The following is a 7,802-nucleotide window of genomic DNA, read 5'->3' on the forward strand; positions in this document are numbered from 1 at the left end:
GTTTTGATATAATTTTAAGAGAATAGGGTTACGTTATTTTAATATCTCCATTTTGGTTATCTGCACTCATGTTTGCACATTAAGACCTAAATGATATAATTAATGATTTTGTTCATGTACTAACCTTTTTCAATTACTTTGATAGAAGTTGAATTGCAGAAATGCTTGTGATGTAATGTTTAAGTGGGGGTATGTTACTTGCTTTAATATTTGGGATTTGGATACTTTGAAATTATTCAAGACTTAGTAGGACAATGGCTTATTTTATCTATTGATTTTGACATTTATAGTAGTGTTCTACATCTATGATATGTACTATGAACCTAATATTGTGAATGGAATGATTGAACACATATGGATGCAACTTTATGACATGATAGAATTAGATTTTGATATGATGATTAGAATGATTTATGATTTAATGTGATATGCAGATAAATGTTGATTTGATTACGATGGTTTATGGTATGCAGACCTTGATATTTTAACATTTTGAATGACTTATTTGAAATGATCAGGAAAAGAAATTTAATTTAATTATGTTAGTAATATTATGTAACATTTTAAATTATATGCATTTATGATATATATTTATATTACCTCCTTGGACTACTAATGCTCGAGTTCAATGTGCAGGAAGTGGAACCATGGAAATTTTGGGGGAAACAAGATCCAAACCTATGTTAATACAGTTTAACCAAGGCGAATCTTTGGAAGATTCGAAAAGCCTCGTTGTGATGTATTTTATTTTGTAAATGTAAGTTTTCTTGTATGTGGAAATTTTTAATCATAAAGGTGCATTAGGAACTTACTGTGGTGACATGGAATGTTCTTTTATGTGTCACTTGACACTTGTGGATTTTGTGTGTAATGGCATGTCATTTAGGGTTTTGGTCATGGTGGCATTTTACCCTAAAACTAATTACCTTGTTAATGAGTGAGTAAACCCACTTGACAAGGGATGAGATGGATCACAATCAAAGAAAATTTGAATTTAGACTTGACTAGGGTTTTAAGGGGTCATTAGGTGCTCCCAAAGTGTCTTTTATGTGAAAAAGAGCTACCCATGTGATAGTATAACATGTTAGGGACCTAATTTAAACCATGATAGTGACTAGGTAGCCTAGGGGGGGCATTTACCCATGCATTCTTCCACCAATTCGAAATTTTAGTTGTCACATGTGTTTTGCTCCATGTTCCCACTAAGTCAAATATAGAAAATTTAGAGGGAGACAAGTTTGTAAGATGGAGTAGCTTAGTGTCTTTGCTAAAATAGATAGTGGGAAGGCCTTTTTTTTTTTTAGAATCTTGGACAAACCAATGGGATGTTCTCCCTTTCTCTAAGTTTAGAGACAATTAGGGTTTTGGAGGAAGACTAAGGAGCTCTACAACAACTATCATTGCCTTTAGCTTGGACCAAGGTTGGTGTTCAAACCATGTTCATTTTGCTTCTTTTATTATTGTGTCTAAAAGCATGGAGTATTGTTATGGGATCATGCATTGTATTATGAATCTTTGGATGGTAGATTTCGGTATTATGTTGTTCCATTGTGAATATTTGTATTGTTTTGTGGTGGTGTGATTGTGCATTGTGTTTCATGAAATTTCTTGATTTTCTTTCTTGAATCTCCTTGATTTGATTTGAATGTCAAGTGTTGTTATGCGTGTGAGGGCTTCACTCACCCTTTGGGAAGGAAAGAGAAGTCCATAGTGAAGGGCTTAGTTGGGCTTGAAATATAGTTGAGAACCTTGAAGTATGGGCTCCATTGTATTCCATATTCATTCATATCTTGCTCTAGGGTGACAAGGGAAAGATGGTGTGGAAAGGAAGTTAATGGAGTATGGACTTCAAGGAAGCTATAGCTATTGTTAGTATGTTTGGAGGATGTATGTGGAAGCCCCAAAAGAGAATGGAATTTGTTGATTTGTGAAAAGCCCCGAAAGGGCATGAAAAATTGTTATTGTAGGTATAGTATCATATGGAAAGTCTCCTTTTTGAAAGCACACCTTCACCCTATATTCAAGGTTCTAATGGTGAATCAATGTGAAAGCCAAAGAAGGGATTGTTTTGTGTTATGTGATATGTTTTCATGTATTGACAAGGGATGTATGTGTATCCCATTTGGACTTGTTTCTCCTGCTCGGTGGGTGGCTTCATAGAAGCCTAGGATGGGAGGTGAGCCTCCATGGTTCCAAGTTTTTGTGTTGTGTTGCAAGTTATGAAAGGATGATTCCTATGAAGAGATTAGGGTTTTACCCTTTGGTAATGTTGAAGAACCAAGAGTTTGTGAAGGGATAAACCTTTCCATGTCACCTCATATTGTGTTGGGATGTTAAGTCCCCATTGTTATTTCATTGTAATGTAAAAAGGGATTTATTTATCATTGTTTATTGTTTGAAATGGTGAAAGGGAAGATTGAGAAATTGTATATATTTTACATGTAAGGAAATATTCATAATGAGATTTGATGTATTATGAAGAATTTATGTAATGAGAGCCTTCTTCTTATGTTAATTGTAAATCATTTGGTAGAAATATTTCATAAATGTTGTGTGGAATAATATTATAGATATGGTTGATTCAATTAAAAACAAAGATTCTTGCATTGTAAATTCATATGTTATGGAAGAAAGTTGCCATACTTTGATAGTTCATCTTGTGTGTATGAAAAATTAGATCATTTGGTTTTCAAGTTCTAATAAATTCCTAGGTTAGATAAAACCATCACATCATTAAACATGTTCACTAAAAATTCCATGGTAGAATTAAGAGAAAACTAGCTTGAAAATGAATACATTGTCCAAATGCATAAGTAAGCAAGCATGTAGGTGGCATTTAATCCTCTAGAATTTGTATGAGGAATGGCAAAAAAATCCACTTTTTTTTACAATATAATATTTTATTCAAAGGGAATATTCTTAGAACCTTGTGCATAAAATAATAATAGAAAAATATTTTGACTTGGAAAAAAAACTCAAATAAAACTAAACATCTAGTCCTAAATCATTTACAAGAAAGGACTCTCATTAATCCTATGACACTTGTGTCACTCTTTTAGAAAATAATACAAAAAAAAAATACTAACTAAGACTATGATTATATGAAGTCTAGACACCTATTTCTAAAAACTAGGAAGTACCCTACTGATAAACTCCATAATTTAATAATAAAATTCAAAATAAAACAACAAACAAAAAAAAGAAACAAAGGCCTAAAGGAGGGCGGCCTTATGTTAAGACCAAGGGAAGCCACATCCAAAGCATACTTACAAGGCATGTAATTAGTGGTCCCCACCATCTCCTAGCACTCAAGGACCTTAGGAAGAGGCTAGGCACCTTTGAAAACTTTATGCCTTCTTGTCCCATATCAGGGACTGCCCCCCTAGGTACATACCACCTTTCTAAGACATGCAGGCATATATGCAAGGGAATTATCTTGTTTTGATTTTGACACCTCACCTTGTCATTGGTGCCCTCACTTTTCAAGGAAATGCACCTAGGGAGAGAGTGGACGCCTTGGGATAAGGTGTGGATTATTAAGGGGATAAAGGGGGAAGTAGTAATAGGTTTCATAGGTCCTCTAGCAAGTAGTTGTTATGATGGGTTATGGAGATAAGTAAAGATGTTTTGGGTTTATTGTATTAAATAAAGATATGTTGTATTGTGTGGGGTTAGTAGTAATGTTTTAGGGATAATATTATTGCATAGGGTAAGGAGTTAGTAATTATTAGGATCATGTTAACTCTTTTATGGGTTGTTAATACTATTTTTGAATTAATATAGTAGTTAAAGGCAGGTGGTAGTAGATAGAGTTAGGATTAAAATGTTAAAAGTAAATATTATAGAGAAGATTATTAATATGTGGGTTGGGAAAGTTATGTCTAGATTTCTACATAAGGTATTAAGGTAGAGTTAGTTAGTAATTTGGTAGATATGGGTAGTTGTACTTTTGGGTTAGATTTAGATGGTAAATTAATATGGGGCAAATGTTAGCAAGGTGATAGATAATGATTAATAGGAAAATTAAAATTAATTAATTAATTAATAATCATAATAAAGACCATTAAGAAAACAATGCCTTCTTAGAAGATTTGAATATTGATATTGTTTTTAGGACGACATAATTACATTGATCCTAAGACAAATTGTAACAAATCAATTTAAATAATTGGTATATGATAACCTTATAGTGGAGGTTGATTGGGAAATTTTTTTAAGGAGCTATGCTTTTTATATTTTATTTTACGCAGAAAAATAATTTCTTAAGTATATAACCTAAGGGAACATTTAGAAAAGAAGAAATCAAGTATATGAGTATACATATATGTTCAAATTTTCAAAAAGTGATAGATATGTCACTGAGTTTTGTAATGTTTTATTAGGTAAGGATACTGTAGAACTTGTATGGTATAAAAGTATAGCATTCAATTGATCACAGACGTAATATCATATAGGAGGGAAATAATTATAAAGTTGTTAGTAGAGTCATAAATTAGTTAGTGTAAACATTTAAAGTATAATAATTTGTATAGTAAACGTCATACTAGCAAGGTAGTAAGGTAGTAAATGGATGATAGTTGAAATCAATTTAGTTAGGAATAGTGGTTTAATGGTTTAATAATTATATGGTTATATTTTGTAGTGATCATCAACATTCTAACTTATATATTTAACCACTTAATTCTATTATTGTCATAATTGTGAATTTTGATAGACATGCAAAATTTGATAACCTAGACAACATTTAAGAAGTTTCATACATATATATATTACATAATATGAAGAGATGAAGGCAATGATGTAGGAGTTATTCATCTAGATGCCTTGTAACAAGGTTGTTAGTGGTAGTTACCTAGGGGTATGGCTTGTGCAATGTAGTATATAGTATAAAAGAGATGACTAAACAGTATGAGATTTGACTTGAGTAATTAATTTTTTTTAACAAAGGCACTTCGTGAATCTTTATCCAAACAAGAGTTTAATCGAGTATGTTTACAAAAGAATTTCTTTTAGCAACCCTCCAATCCTTCTTTCATAGGAACTAATATCACTGAGCCCATGTGTCAAATAATATGAACTCTAATATATATGCTAGGGTCATAACTTATTATAATATCTTGTGTCTATCAATGCAACGATGTTGTGGAAGCATGAGGTATCAAATAATTTGAGCCATTTGTTCACGAAACCGACTAGAATTGTATATTCTATCAACTAACCTAAGGATCATCGTCTATTAGATGATTGAAAAATGTATGCCCTAATAAGCATAACCATTACTCACAAACCCTGAGTAGATGTATTAAGAAAACACCTAACTATCCGATACTCTAAACTTGTATAGTTTGTTTTTTTTTATATATAAACTTTCATAAGCTTACCTTTCAAGATAATTAATTAAATTAATTAGTTAATTAACTTTTTTTAAAAGTTGTGTTTTGCCCTAAAGTTTTTGGGCATGACAAAAGAAATGAACATTTACACAGCCCTTGAAGAAAATTGCAGAGCAAGGGCACGACAATGAAATCACAGAGCAATGGTATGACATAAAAATGAAATCATAGAGAAAGGGTACACTAGAGATCACAAGGGCACGACATGGAAACAAAATCATAGAGCAAGTGCAAGGCAACCAAATCATAGAGCAAGGGCACGACAATGAAATAAAGAGATCATAATGGCATGACAACAAAATCATAGAGCAAGGGTACGACCATGAAATACAGAGATCACAACAACAAAATCACAAAGTAAGGGCATGACAATGAAATGCAAACATGACAGCAATGAAATGCACCAATCACAAGGGTATGACAACATTTAGAGCTCTCCACCCTCGTTTGGAGCTCTCCACCCTCTTTCACACATAGATCTTGACACAATCAAAACAAATGGGGAATGATTTATGTTGGGTTTTCTTTTTCTTTATTTATACTCATGAGGGCATTGTAATTATGATTCCAACATTGATATTGTGAAAGCGTTGAGGACAATTGCAAAAAATAAAATGAAAATCACCACAAATTACACCATCATCACAAATTGTCATTGTAATTTGACCCCAAATGTTTTAGTGGGTTTCATGTTAAAGGCATATATATATTCCTTCTGAGAACTCATCTTATTAAGAATGAACATAATCTGTTAGGATTACAACAACCTATTAAGACTACCTTGTTGGAGGATTCTGATACCTTTCTAAGAGATACCTCGTCAAAGGCTTACAATAGTTGCAAAGGTAAGAAAGAAAACTAAAGATTAAATCTAAAGATGTGGTATAATTTTTCTTTTAGATCCACTATAATACTCCACAACTTGATTCTCAGATCTCCTTCCTTTGTTCTCACTTAACTTAGTGAACACTCTTTTTTCATTGCCTCCTTTACATACTTGAGCATTGATCTACAGTTACCCACTATTCTCTCTGCTCTAGTATGACTCTCATAGATCTCTGATTAATACAACTACTACTACTACTACTACTTTAAAATTAAATCTAAGTGATTTAAAATCTAATCATCCAATGCATGGGTCAAAACCTTAAAATTATCCTGCTCAAATCATTAGTTTGAATTTTGAAATGCATAGCGAGCATAGTCACAAACTACTCGTGACTACCTATAGCTAGGTTCCTCTACGTGTAGGTCCACCTATCCACCTGTAAGTCTAAATATAGACTTGTTTCCTCTCTTCCTTATGTTTCTCCTTCTATGTGTGCATATCACATCACAATCATATCTTATCTTGGTTTTATCACATTAGTGGTGTCTCAGTTGTGACCATCTAACTTCCATTCTACTTTTCCTATCATAGGTTGGACTATGTATTTTCTTCTTTCATGACCAACATTCTAGTCTACCATTAGTTGCATTCTCTTGCAACACTTTAGTCTTATTGTTAACTAGTTAACAATCAATGACAACACTTCAGTGTTCACTCACTACTTAAGTTCACTTCTCACCATTTTGATGGTTGACTATACTAGACTATTTTTTTCCATCAATTGCCTCCTTCCACTCAGTTAGATCAACTTAAGTTAAAACCTTTGATTCAAATAAATACCAAAAGGGGCCCTTGTTTCCAAGGGAACTATGGAGAAAATTGATATTTCAACATTTGGAGGAAGATGTAAAGGAAGCTCAGATATTATCCTTAAAGAAAAGTGTGGATACCCTCATAGAGGTTCTAAGCCAAAGAGTTCATAAGATGAAATTAGATATTGTGTACGAAGATTTTTTAAAAATTCTTCATTCAAATAAAGTTTGTTCTAGTTTTGTTTCTTTTCTTAAACCTTGCTTAAGAGATGATATCCAAAAACAAACATGATAGAGAAGTTTTGGATAGTTTCTCTATTTATGGATTTTCCTTCAATTGTCATGGAGACCAAGGATAAAATAGATGTTGTTATGTCATTATTTTCCTTTTCTAAGAGAAAGAAAAATTGGTTAAGGCTAATATCTATCATTACATGATTTAGAGGACACATTTGTACCCTATATAGTAAAGAAAAGATGTTGAAAATTTTAGAGAGGTAGATAGATGAATTTAATCTCATTGTCCTTTTTGTTTATGTTATGATTGTTGATGATGAAAAAATTCAAATATTTTTAATTTGCGAACATTATTGACAATATGTTTACTTTTGAGATCAAATATCCCATGTTTATTTCAAAAGTTGGAGTTTTACTTAATTATAGATGGAGAGAGACCATTACCCATATATAATAGCTAGAAATCTTTCATTGGACAAATTAGCTTGATATGTTTGAGTGGGAACAAGAATTTTTAATGAAGAAAATAAT

This window comes from Cupressus sempervirens, chromosome 8 (assembly GCF_028749045.1).
Source record: "Cupressus sempervirens isolate cs-2001-9-10 chromosome 8, ASM2874904v1, whole genome shotgun sequence".
Taxonomy (NCBI): domain Eukaryota; kingdom Viridiplantae; phylum Streptophyta; class Pinopsida; order Cupressales; family Cupressaceae; genus Cupressus; species Cupressus sempervirens.